This window comes from Molossus molossus, unplaced genomic scaffold (assembly GCF_014108415.1).
Source record: "Molossus molossus isolate mMolMol1 unplaced genomic scaffold, mMolMol1.p scaffold_m16_p_6, whole genome shotgun sequence".
Classification (NCBI taxonomy): Eukaryota; Metazoa; Chordata; class Mammalia; order Chiroptera; family Molossidae; genus Molossus; species Molossus molossus.
The window spans coordinates 68010016-68022196 of NW_023425399.1; the positions used below are offsets into that span (position 1 = coordinate 68010016).

Here is a 12181-nt window from a genome sequence, read left to right on the forward strand (position 1 = left end):
ATTGGTGTATAAAAATACCGTCGATTTCTTGACGTTAATTTTGTATCCTGCTACTCTGCCAAATTTATTTATTAAGTCGAGTAGATGTTTGATGGAGTTTTTAGCATTTTCTATATTATAATATGTGATCTGCAAGTAATAACATTTTACTTCCTCCTTTCCAATTTGGATCCCTTTTATTTTTTCTTCCTGTCTGATTGCTGTGGCTAAGACTTCTAGTACTATGTTAAATAAGAGTGGAAAAAGTGTGCATCCCTGTCTTGTTCCTGTTCTTAAGAGAAATGCTTTTAGTTTCTGCCCATTGAGTATGATGTTGGCTGATGGTGTTTCTTTATTTTATCCTCACCTGAGGACATTTTTCCATTTTTTGTTCAGATAGAGTGGGAGGGAGAGAGAGGAAGAGAGAGAGAGAGAAACATCGATGTGAAGGGACACATCGAGTGGCTGCCACCCGCATGACCAACCAGGGCCGGGACAAACTGCAACCGAGGTACGTGCCCTTAGCGGGAACCAAACCCGGGTCTCTCTGTACTGCAGGCTGACGCTCCAACTGCTGAGCCAAACCGGCAGGGTGGCTGTAGGTCTTTCATATATGGCCTTTATTATGTCAAGATATGATCCCTCTATTCTCATATTGGTGAGTATTTTTATCAGAAAGGAGTGCTGGATTTTGTCAAATGGTTTTTCAGCATCTATTGATATGATTATATGATTTGTATCTTTCATTTTGTTTATGTGGTGTATCACATTTATTGATTGGTTAATATTGTACCATCCTTGCATCCCTGGGATGAATCCCACTTGGTCATGGTGAATAACTTTTTGATGTATTGCTGGATCCGATTTGCTAGTATTTTGTTCAGGATTTTGGCGTCTATGTTCATCAGGGATATTGGCCCATAGTTTTCTTTCTTTGTGGTGTCTTTTTCTGGCTTTGTGATTAGAATTATGCTGACCTCAAAAAAACAAGTTTGGAAGTCTTCCTTCTTAAATTTTTTGGAATAGTTTTAGAAGAATGGGTGGTAGTTCTTCTTTGAATGTTTGGTAATACTTTCCTGTGAAGCTATCCAGGCCTGGGCTTTTGTTTACTGTGAGAATCTTGATTACATCTTTAATTTATTTAGTTGTTATTGGTCTGTTCAAGTTTTCTATCTCTTCGCAGTCCAGTCTTTAGAGATCGTGTGTTTCTATAAATTTGTCCATTTTGCTTAGATTGACTAATTTGTTGCCATATGATTGTTCATAGTATTTGTTAACATTCCTTTGTATTTCTGTGGTGTCATTTGTTACTTCTTCTCTTTCATTTCTGATTGTATGTATTTGGGTTCTCTCTCTTTGTTTCTTGGTGAGTCTATCCAAGGGTCCATCAATCTTGTTTATCTTTTTGAAAAACCGGCTCTTTATTGATCCTTTGAACTTTTTTTTTTTTTTTTTCCCTCTTGGCCCCTATGTCATTTATTTCTTCTCTGATATTTTCTTTCTTCTACTTGCTCTGAGGTTTTCTTTTTGTTTGCATTTTAGTTCTTTAAGTTGTGAGGTTAGGTAATCTATTATAAATTTTTCTTGTTTCTTTAGGTAGGCTTGTAGTGCTATGAACTTCCCTCACAAAACTGCTTTTGCTGCATCCCATAGATTTTGTGTTGTTTTATGTTCATTTTCATTGGTTTCCAGGAAGATTTTAATCTCTTTTTTGATCTCCTCGGTAACCATTCATTGTTTAATAACATGCTATTTTACTTCTATGTGTTCAAATGTCTTTGTATGTTCTTGTTCTAATTGATTTCTAGTTTCTCGCCATTGTGATCTGAGTAGATGCTTGATATGATTTCAATTTCTTGAATTTGTAGAGACTTAGTTTGTGTCCTAACATGTGGTCTATCTTTGAGAATGTTTCATGTGCACTTGAGAAAAATATGAATTCTGTAGTTTTGGGGTGTAATTCTCTGTAGGTATCTATTAAATCCATTTGATCTAGCGCTTCATTTAGAGTCTCTGTTTCCTTGTTAATTTTTTGTCTAGAGGTTTTATTTAGTGATGTTAGCGGGGTGTTGAAGTCTCCTACTATGATTGTATTGCTTTTGATTTCTCCTTCAAAGTCCTCCAGAAGATTTATAATATATTTTGGTGCACCTATATTTGGTGCATATATGTTTACCAAGGTATATCTTCCTATTGTATAGATCCTTTCAATATTATGTAATGACCTTCTTTGTCTTTAGTTATAGCCTTCATTTTGAAATCAACTTTATCAGATATGAGTATTGCTATTCCAGCTTTTCTTTTTTTTGTTTGCTTGGAAATTTTTTTTTAATTCTTCCCTTTCAACCTATGTGAGTCTTTTGTTGTGAGGTAGGTATTTTTTAAACAACATATATATGAGTCATGCTTTCTTAATCAATCAGCTACTCTGTGTCTTTTTATTGGAGCATTCAATCCATTTACATTTAAGGTATTATTGATATGTACTTATTTATTTCCATTTTCATTTAGTGTGGTTATATTTTTCTTTCTATTTCTACTAATTACAGCAGTCCATTTAACATTTCTTGCAGTGCTGGTTTGGTGCTAATGTATTCCCTTAGCCTTTTTTTGGTCTGGGAAGCTCTTTATTTGACCTTCCATTTTGAATGATAGCCTTACTGGATAGAGTAGTCTTGTATTCAGATCCTTATTTTTCATGATTTTGATTACTTCGTACCACTCCCTTCTGGCCCGTAGTGTTTCTGTTGAGAAGTCAGTTGAGAGCCTTATGGGGGTTTCTTTGTTGGTAACCTGTTGCTTATCTCTTGCTGCCTTTAGCGTTCTCTTTTTGTCTTTAATTTTTGGCATTATAATTACTATGTGTCTTGGTGTGGGCCTATTTGGGTTCTTCCTACTTGGGGCTCTCTGTGCTTCTCTCTCTCTCTCTCTCTCTCTCTCTCTCTCTCCCCCCCCCAGAGTGAAACATGAACGCAGTCTCTCACTACCACAAATTATGCGGTCGAGTTTCCCACATTTGGAGAAATCTCAGGCGTCATCACATCCGGAGTGAAATGGATAAGCCTCGCCCTGAGAAACCTGCTTTGGTATCATGGTGTCTCCCCTGCCAGGTAAGTATGTCTCTGTGCTTCTTGAACTTGAATACCTTCTTTCTTCACCAAATTAGAGCAATTTTCTGTCACTATTTCTTCAAATATATTCTCTAACCCTTGCTCATTTTCATCTTCTTTGGCGACTCCTATGATGCAAATATTATTACATTTGCAGTTGTCCCACAGTTCTCTTACCCTGTCTTCTGTTTTTTAATTGATTTTTCCTTTGGTTTTATGATTGGTTGATTATTTTCTACCCTGTCTTCTTATTCACTAATTCGATCCTCAGCTTCCTTTAGTGTGCTGTTTAGTCCTTACAATGTGTTCTTTATTTCTGCTATGTCATTCTTATTTTTCTTGGTGGTTTTTCCACTTCCAATTGGTTGATTTTCAATGTTTCTATATCTTTACTCATGGTGTTGATGTCCTTACTCATGGTGTTGAGCTTTCTCAAGATCATGACTCTGAATTCTACCTTTGATAACTTGGTTAACTGTATTTTATTTATCTCATCTTTGGCAGAGGTCTCTTGTTGATTTATTTGGGATTTGTTTCTTTGTTTCACCATTTTGGCTATCTCAGTGGATTTTGGAGCCTGCCTAATTTTCCTTGTGGGTGTTGATGTTCTCCTGTTTGTGCTTCCCTCTACTGGGTTTGGATGAGCGAGGGAGGACCCACGTTAAACACCACTGTCAAGTCTTACTCTCCTGGGTAGATTTGCAAGCCCAGGAAAGGTTCATTATCCTCTAGCTTTTTGCTTGGAGGCTATTAGTCAAGGTTCCTTGAAGAGCCTTGGTTTGTCAGGCTCTTCAAGTTGAATGAAAAATTCCCACAGGTGTTCCACATAAGCGGATTTCCCAAGGGTGGTTGTTAATGAGCCCCAATTTGCATTTCAATGGCCCTCCTGGATTGGGTTGAATCTTTGATGGAGAGGCCACTGCCTCTCTCCAGAGCCCTGGGAAGGAGTAAGATGCCCACCTTCCTGTATGGCCACAACTCAGCAAAAGCTCTGAGCACCCTCCTAATCCCAAGTTCCTGTCCAGTCCACCTTTCCTCTGCTGGAGCCCAAGGTGAGTGGCTGTGTCTATTTTAATGCTCTGTCCCGGCCCTCTGGGCTGTGGAGGGGTCTAGAGACTGCTCACAGCTATGACCACTGCTGTCCATGGGCTCTCAGCCCCTCTGTTGTCACTCTGCAATCTTACCAGGATCAATTCAGTGTCTCTGGTTATATGGTCCTTGCAAGCTGCTTTTCTGTTGTTTATTCCTGACGATTTATCTTTATTTTAGTTGTAATTTCAGTTTTGTCCTGGGAGATAGTCTGTGTTGCTTCCATTCACTCTGCTGCTATTTTGGAATCTCTTATGATGATTTTCAAATTTTGCCTCAGAGTCCTAGTGATTAATCAGTTGCCTCTCCAGCACTCACTCAACTAGAAAAACCCTATTTTCTATTTTACAAATTGAGTCTTTGAGTAAAATTTTATTTATGCATAGTATTTTTTTGTAGCTGAAAAAAAGTTTAGAGCTACTGCTAATCCCTTTATTAATCTTATTTATTGAATATAGTGTGTGATAATTAAACTCATGAGAACTTAAAACTATTTTCTACTTTACAGATAAAGAAATGAAAACAAAAAAAGCTTAAATAATTGTCCTGGTGTTGCTCAGCTAATATATCAGCACTGTGATTCTAACCCGGGCTTTTGCCTTCAGATTTTATAACTTAGCCACCTTTTGGGGGCCTAGTAGTATCTTTCAGCAGCTTCATCAATTATTGAGTATCTCATCTTTTTTACTTTTGAAACTTTTTTGCTACTATTTTTTTTTATTGGCCCTAGGAAGAGAGTTCTCAGTCTGCCTTTTTACTGATTCCAGGAAAAATCTCAGGAGACTTGTTTATATATCTTTATTCCCACCTGCATCCATGCTCTGAGCACTCAAGGATTTGTTATACTTCTTATAAACAACAGAATGACTTCTTACACCCTACATTTTCCATGACTTTTCAGGGGCTCTACTGTCCTCATTCAGGGAATTTTTCCCCCAGTCTAATGGAGTCCTCATCTTAGCTCTTTTCCCTTGACAGTCTGGAGCCAGCATGACTCTCCTTGCAATGCACTGCCTGTGCCTCTCCTTACACACACCACATCTTGGCTTGGAAGAAAAGCAGCTACTCTCAAAGGACTTTTAATACCTTTTCCAGAATGCAGCATTTTATTATTTTTTCCATTAAAAAAATAATTTTAAATGACCACTAATTGAGTAGGTAATGCAATCACATGCTTTAAAATTTAATGGATATGAAAAAGTAACAGGTCTTCTTCATACCTCTATGCCCCATTTCTCAGTTCACCATCCAGAGGCAGCCAAGTGTATAAACATAAAACATAGTTGGTATCCAGTTTCCTTTTAGCATCTATAACCATCAATTTTACCTTCTCTCCATAACTTCTGATTGTTTACTTACTCACTGGTTAGGCTTTACCTTTTTCTGACTCTTTCAAGACTTATTTTGTTTATTGGATGGAGCAGTTCAAAATCAATGTGTTTATTTGCAAAAGCAGAATACTGCAATAATAAAAGAGAGTTGTAAAACATTTGGGAGTTCTAGGTGTCAAAGGACAATTTTATTAATGAGAATGACTCATTCAGGTGAAGTTGGAATAAAGTAGACAAATTGCAAAATCATTTTCAAATCTGTATGGAGAACATTCTTGTCCTGTTCCCTATTCCAAGTCATTGTTTCACTTCCCTTCCTAATCACCTGCCTGATTATAAGAACTCTGATAGAGATGCAAAGCCAAAAAGACTGGGTATCTCTTTCTTGGCTTGCTATTTACTTGCTATCTACCACTCTACTTCAGTTTTCACAGTTGCCAAAGTAAACAAACCATTCGTTATGGTCCAAATTAGGACACTATGAGCATATCTGCTCCTTAGCAGCCACACAGGTTTGGGGGTATATAATGGAGAAACCTAAGTTTATTAATCTCTTCACATATTAGTAATATGACTAGAAAAATTATTTTATCTCTTGAAATGCCAGTTTACTTATGCAGGAATAATGATATGATGACTAAAAGAGACAGCGTATGTGAAATATCAGGCACATACTACGTACCCAATGTACATAGTAGTTTCTTATTCATATAGCAATTTCAAATTTCCAGAATTTTATTAGTAGTATTTGTTAGTAGCAGAACTATAGGTACTTTTAAATTGAGATATAATCCATACAATATAAAATTTCCTTTTAAAGTATATGATCCAAAGGTTTTAGTAAAATCACAAAGTTGTATGACCATTAATACACACTAATCCAGAATACTTCAGCATGCCTAAAAATTCCCATAAAATGGCCACTCTTCATTAAGTGGTCACTCTTCATTCTCCCACCCTATGCACCAGTCAGCTGTGACAACCACTAATCTGCTGTCTGTTGGTTGCTTTCTGTTCTCTATGGATTTAATTAATCTAGATTTTTCATATAAATGGTCATACAATATGTGAACATATGTATCTGGCTTCTTTCAGTTAACAGTGTTTTTGAGCTTCATCCATTTGGGAGCAATATGTACTTCATTTTTTTTTTTTTTTTATGGCTGAATAATATTCCATTGTGTGGCTATACCATTTCATTTATCTATTCATCAATTGATGGATATTTGAGTTGTTTCCATTTTTCATTTTTATGAATAATGCTAATATAAACATGTATGCACAAGGTTTTGTATAGACATATGTTTTTATTTCCTTTGGGTAAATACTTAGGAGTGAAATTTTTGAGTCATATGTGATTCTATGCTTAACTTTTTGAGGGAGGGCTGAACTGTTTTCCAGAGCTGCTTCAGTATTTTATATTTCCATCACAAATATATTAATATTGCAATTTATCTATATCCTCATATACTTGTTAATATATATGTGTGTATATATGTATATATATTATGTACATATATATACATACATATATGTGTGTGTGTGTGTGTGTATACACACACATTTTGGCATCCTAGTGGATTTTCAGTGGTAACTCATTGTAGTTGATTTACATTTCTCTAATGACTGATATTGAGCATCACTTTATGTGCTTATTGACTATATATCTTCCTTAAAATGGTCTATTAAAATATTTTAGCCAGTTTAAAAATTGGGTTATATGTATAATTATTGTTGAATTGTCAGAGTTCTCTCCTGAAGAATGTCCCATGTTCATGAGAAGAATGTGTATTCTGCTGTTTTCTAAAGGTATCTTGTAATCTAGTTGATTTATAATGTCATTCAAATCTTTTTGCTCTCTGATTTGCTAGCTAGTTTTATCCATTATTAAAGTCTTCAACTATTATTTTTAAATTGTCCACTTCTTCAAATCTGTCAAAGTTTATTTCATGAATTTTAGGGCTCTGATATAAGATATATATATGTTTGTGATTGTCATTATTTTTCATGGATTGACCCAGTTCTCATTTTTAAGTGTTCTTCTTTGTTTCAGTTAACAATTTAGTTTTAAAGTTTACTGTTTTGTTTGATGTTAGTATAGCCCTCCTTTGGTTACTGTTTAAAAGTATTTTTAATTTCAACCTAGTTGTGCCTTTGAATCTAAAGTATAACTCAACAAAAGGAAAACAAAGAACCCAATTAAAAAATGGGCAGAGGAACTAAATGGACACTTCTCCAAACAGGACATACAAATGGCTAAGAGGCATATGAAGAAATGCTCAACATCACTAATCATCAGAGAGATGCAAATTAAAACAACAATGAGGTATCACCTCACACCTGTCAGAATAATCACCATCAACAAATCATCAAACAACAAGTGTTGGCAAGGATGTGGAAAAAAGGGAACTCGAGTACACTGCTAGTGGGAATGCAGACTGGTGCAGCCACTATGAAAAACAATATGGTGTTACCTAAAAAAATGAAAAATTGAATTGCCATTTGGCCCAGTGATCCCACTTCTAGGAATATACCCTAAGAAGCCTGAAACACCAATCAGAAAGAATATATGTACCCCCATGTTCATAGCAGCACTATTTACAATAGCTAAGATCTGGAAATAGCCCAAATGTCCATCAGTAGACGAATGAATAAAAAAACAGTGGTACATATACACAATGGAGTACTATGCAGCTGTAAGAAAAAAAGGTCTATTATCCTTTGAGATGACATGGAGGGACCTGGAAAGTATTATTCCCAGCAAAACAAGATCAGAGAAAGATAAGTATCATATGATTTCACTTACTTGTAGAATATAATGAACATAACAGTCTGAGGAATGGGGTAGTCCCAGAGATGTGGAAGTGGGGTACAGACTGACAATTCCCAGAAGAGGGAGTGGTGGGGGAAGATAAACCACAGAACTTATATGCATGTATGCATGAACAATGGACATGGACAACAAAGCTGGGGACAGGGCAGGGAGGAAGAGGGAGGGGGGAATCAGTGGGGAAAAAAAGAGAAACATCTGTAACAAAAATAAATAAATTAATAAAAAAAGTAAAGTGTATCTCTTTTAGATAGCATATATTTTTTAAAAGTTTAGTTTAACAGCTGAGCTGGTATGGCTGTGTGGTGGAGTGTCTACCCATAAACCAGGAGGTCCCTGGTTCGATTTCCAGTCAGGGCACATGCCCAGGTTGTGGGCCCGATTGATGTTCTCTCTCATTGATGTTACTACCTTTCTCTTCCTCTCCCTTCCTCTCTCTCTAAAATTAATAAAGGGAAAACAATTAAAAACATAAAATAAAATAAATTCAATAAGAAAAAATTTAAAAGAAAAGTATAGTCTAACAATCTTTTCCATCTGGGAAAGCGTTTAATCTATATACATTTAGTAATTACTGAGAAGCTAGAATTTTTGTCTGCCATTTGCTATTTGTTTTTAATTTTTTTTTTTTATCCTCACTTGAGGACATTTTTCCATTTTTTATTCAGATAGAGTGGGAGGGAGAGAGAGGAAGAGAGAGAGAGAGAGAAACATCTATGTGAAGGGACACATCGAGTGGCTGCCACCCACACGACCAGCCAGGGCCGGGGACAAACTGCAACCGAGGTATGTGCCCTAGCGGGAACCGAACCCAGGTCTCTCTGTACCGCAGGCCGACGCTCTAACCGCTGAGCCAAACCGGCCAGGGCGAGTGCTATTTGTTTTTAATGTTTTGTTTTTTGTTCCTCTTTCTTCATAATTCCTTGCTTTAAAAAAAATATTTTTATATTGAACCATTTTAATTCCTTTGTTGTTTCCTTACTAAATTTTTTTTTTATTTTTATTTTATTTTTTATCCTCACCCGAGGATATTTTTTCCATTTTTTGTACAGGTAGAGTGGGAGGGAGAGAGAGGAAGGGAGAGAGAGTGAGAAACATCGATGTGAAGGGACACATCGAGTGGCTGCCACCCGCACGACCAACCAGGGCCGGGGACAAACTGCAACCGAAGTACGTGCCCTTAGCGGGAACCGAACCCGGGTCTCTCCGGACCCCAGGCCGACACTCTAACCGCTGAGCCAAACTGGCCAGGGCTCCTTACTAAATTTTAAAGTCATTTTCTTAATGGTTACTTTGGATATTTCAATGAACGTATTACCCTATAACAATATAGTTTTGATTCTTATATATAGTTCAATAGCATACAAACTTTATTCTTATATAGTTTTATTCCCTCCCTCTCTTCTGCACTATTATTGTTATAAACAATTCCCTTTTTATATAGCATGAGCTGTCAACACAGTTTTATAATTGTTATTTAATGCAGTTGCCTTTTAAATCAGATAGAAGGAACAAAGAGGTACAAATAAAAATACATTTATGCTTCCTTTTATCTATATCATCATACTTATCCATTTTTTTTTTTTTTTTTACTTTTTTCATGTGGATTTGAGTTACTAGTTAGAATTTTTTCATTTTAGTCTGAAATATGCCCTTTTATATGTTTTGTAGAATAGGCTTGCTAGTGACAATTTTTTCCCCCAAATCTGGGAGTGTCTTAAATTCTCTTTGATTTTTTTTTTTTTTTTATCCTCACTCGAGGACATTTTTCGATATTTTGTTCAGATAGAGTGGGAGGGAGAGAGAGAGAGAGAAACATCGATGTGAAAGCGACACATCGAGTGGTTGCCACCCACACGACCCAACCAGGGCCGGGGACAAACTGCAACCAAGGTACGTGCCCTTAGCGGGAACCGAACCCGGGTCTCTCCGGACCACAGGCCGACACTCTAACCGCTGAGCCAAACTGGCCAGGGCCTCTTTGATGTTTTAAGAATAGTTTTTCTGATATAAAGTTCTTGGTTTATACTCTTTTTCTTTCAGCACTATAAGTGTATCATCTCACTGCCTTCTGGCCTCCATGGTTTCTGATGTGAAATCGGTTAATAATTTTAAGGATTCCTTGTATGTGACAAGTTACTTTTTTTTTTTTGCTGCTTTCAATCTTTTTTCTTTGTCTTTCAATACTTACTTATGGTATAAATCTTTTTTGGTTTAAACTACTTGGAGTTGATTGAGCTTCCTGGATGTGTAAATTAAAGTTTTTTATGAAATTTGAGGGTCATTATCTCTTCAAATATTATTTTTGCCTCTTTATCAGTCTCCTCTACTATTGAAACAATCATTATGCAGGTGTTGGTGTGCTTGATAGAGTCCTATAGATCTCTCAGGCTATATTTATTTTATGGTTTAAACATTAAAAAATATGTTTTTACTTATTTTAAGGAGAAAGAGAAATGGAGAGGTAGAAAGACATTGATGAGAGAGAACTATCAATCAGCAGCCTCCTGCACACTCCCTACTGGGAATGGAGTCTGCAACCAGGCATGTGCCCTGACCTAAAATCAAGCCAGTGATCTCTTGGTACTCCGGATGATGCTCAACCGAGTCACACCTGTCAGGGTTTTTTTTTTTTTTTTTTTTTTTTTAAATTCTGTTTTCATCTGTTCCTTAGGCTAAATAATCTTCATTGATATATTTTTAAATTGATCACATTTATTCTGCTAGTGTTGTTCTTCTCACATGAGCATTTCACTAATTTCTCTTTCTTTTTTTTTGTAAGTATGTTTTATTAATTTTTTAGAGAGAGAGAAAGGGAGAGAGAAATAGAAACATTAATATGAGAAAGAAATATCGATCAGCCACCTCCTGCGCTGGGGATTGAGCCAGTAATCAGGAATCAAACCAGAACATCTCAGTCCATGGGAGGAAGCTCAATCCACAGAGCCACATTGGCCAGGCTTCAGTAATTTCTATTAAAGTCAAACATTACTTTGTTAGTAAAAGACAAAATTAAAACATAAACTGCACAAATAGGTTGCAAATGTCGTGTTTTTTAGTGAAAATGTACTCAATCCAGTATATAAGGATGAATATAATTTTTTAAAAAATGGTACCGAAATGTACTTTTCAAATTATCAGGACTTCTGGTCAAGATGGCGGTTTAGGTAAATGCGGTATTGCATCCTCCCACAACCACATCAAAATTACAACCAAACTATAGAACAATCATCATTCAAAACCACCTAAAATCAAGCTGAATGGAAGTCCTACAACTACAAAATTAAAGAAGCTACATCAAGATTGCAGTCAAGACTCAATTACAACAGAAGTTTGTAAAATCCACACAAGGGGCATGCCTTGAGGGCCCAGCTGGGAGACCTGGGAGGCTGTGCCACTGGACCTTACAGGACACTTACTACAATGGACCACTCTAGGAAGTCAAGAAGTCATAGCAACCCTACCTAATACATAGAAACAAACACAGGGAGGCAGCCAAAATGAGGAGACAAAGAAACATGTCCCAAATGAAAGAACAGAGTAAAACTCCAGGAAAAGAATTAAACGAACGGAGATAAGCAATCTAACAGATGCAGAGTTCAAAACACTGCTCATAAGAATGCTCAATGAACTTAGTGAGAACATCAAGAATCTTAGTGAGGGCTTCAAGAGTGTAAAAAAAAGACCAGTCAGAAATGAAGGAGGCACTAACTGAAATAAAGAAAAATTTACAGAGATTCAATAGTAGAATAGGTAAAGCCAAGAAGCAAACCATCGATTTGGAATATAAGGTAGCAAAAAACACCCAATTAAAAGAGTAAAAAGAAAAAAATCCAAAAAAA

At 36.4% G+C, this 12181-nt stretch overlaps 1 non-coding gene across 1 annotated transcript; it reads right to left on the bottom strand.

Moving 5' to 3' along the window:
- Window positions 1-2935: 2935 nt before the first annotated feature.
- Window positions 2936-3097, bottom strand: LOC118619494. Its single transcript, XR_004957262.1, has one exon. It is a non-coding gene; the product is annotated as a U1 spliceosomal RNA (small nuclear RNA).
- Between the last annotated feature and the right edge of the window lie 9084 nt (window positions 3098-12181).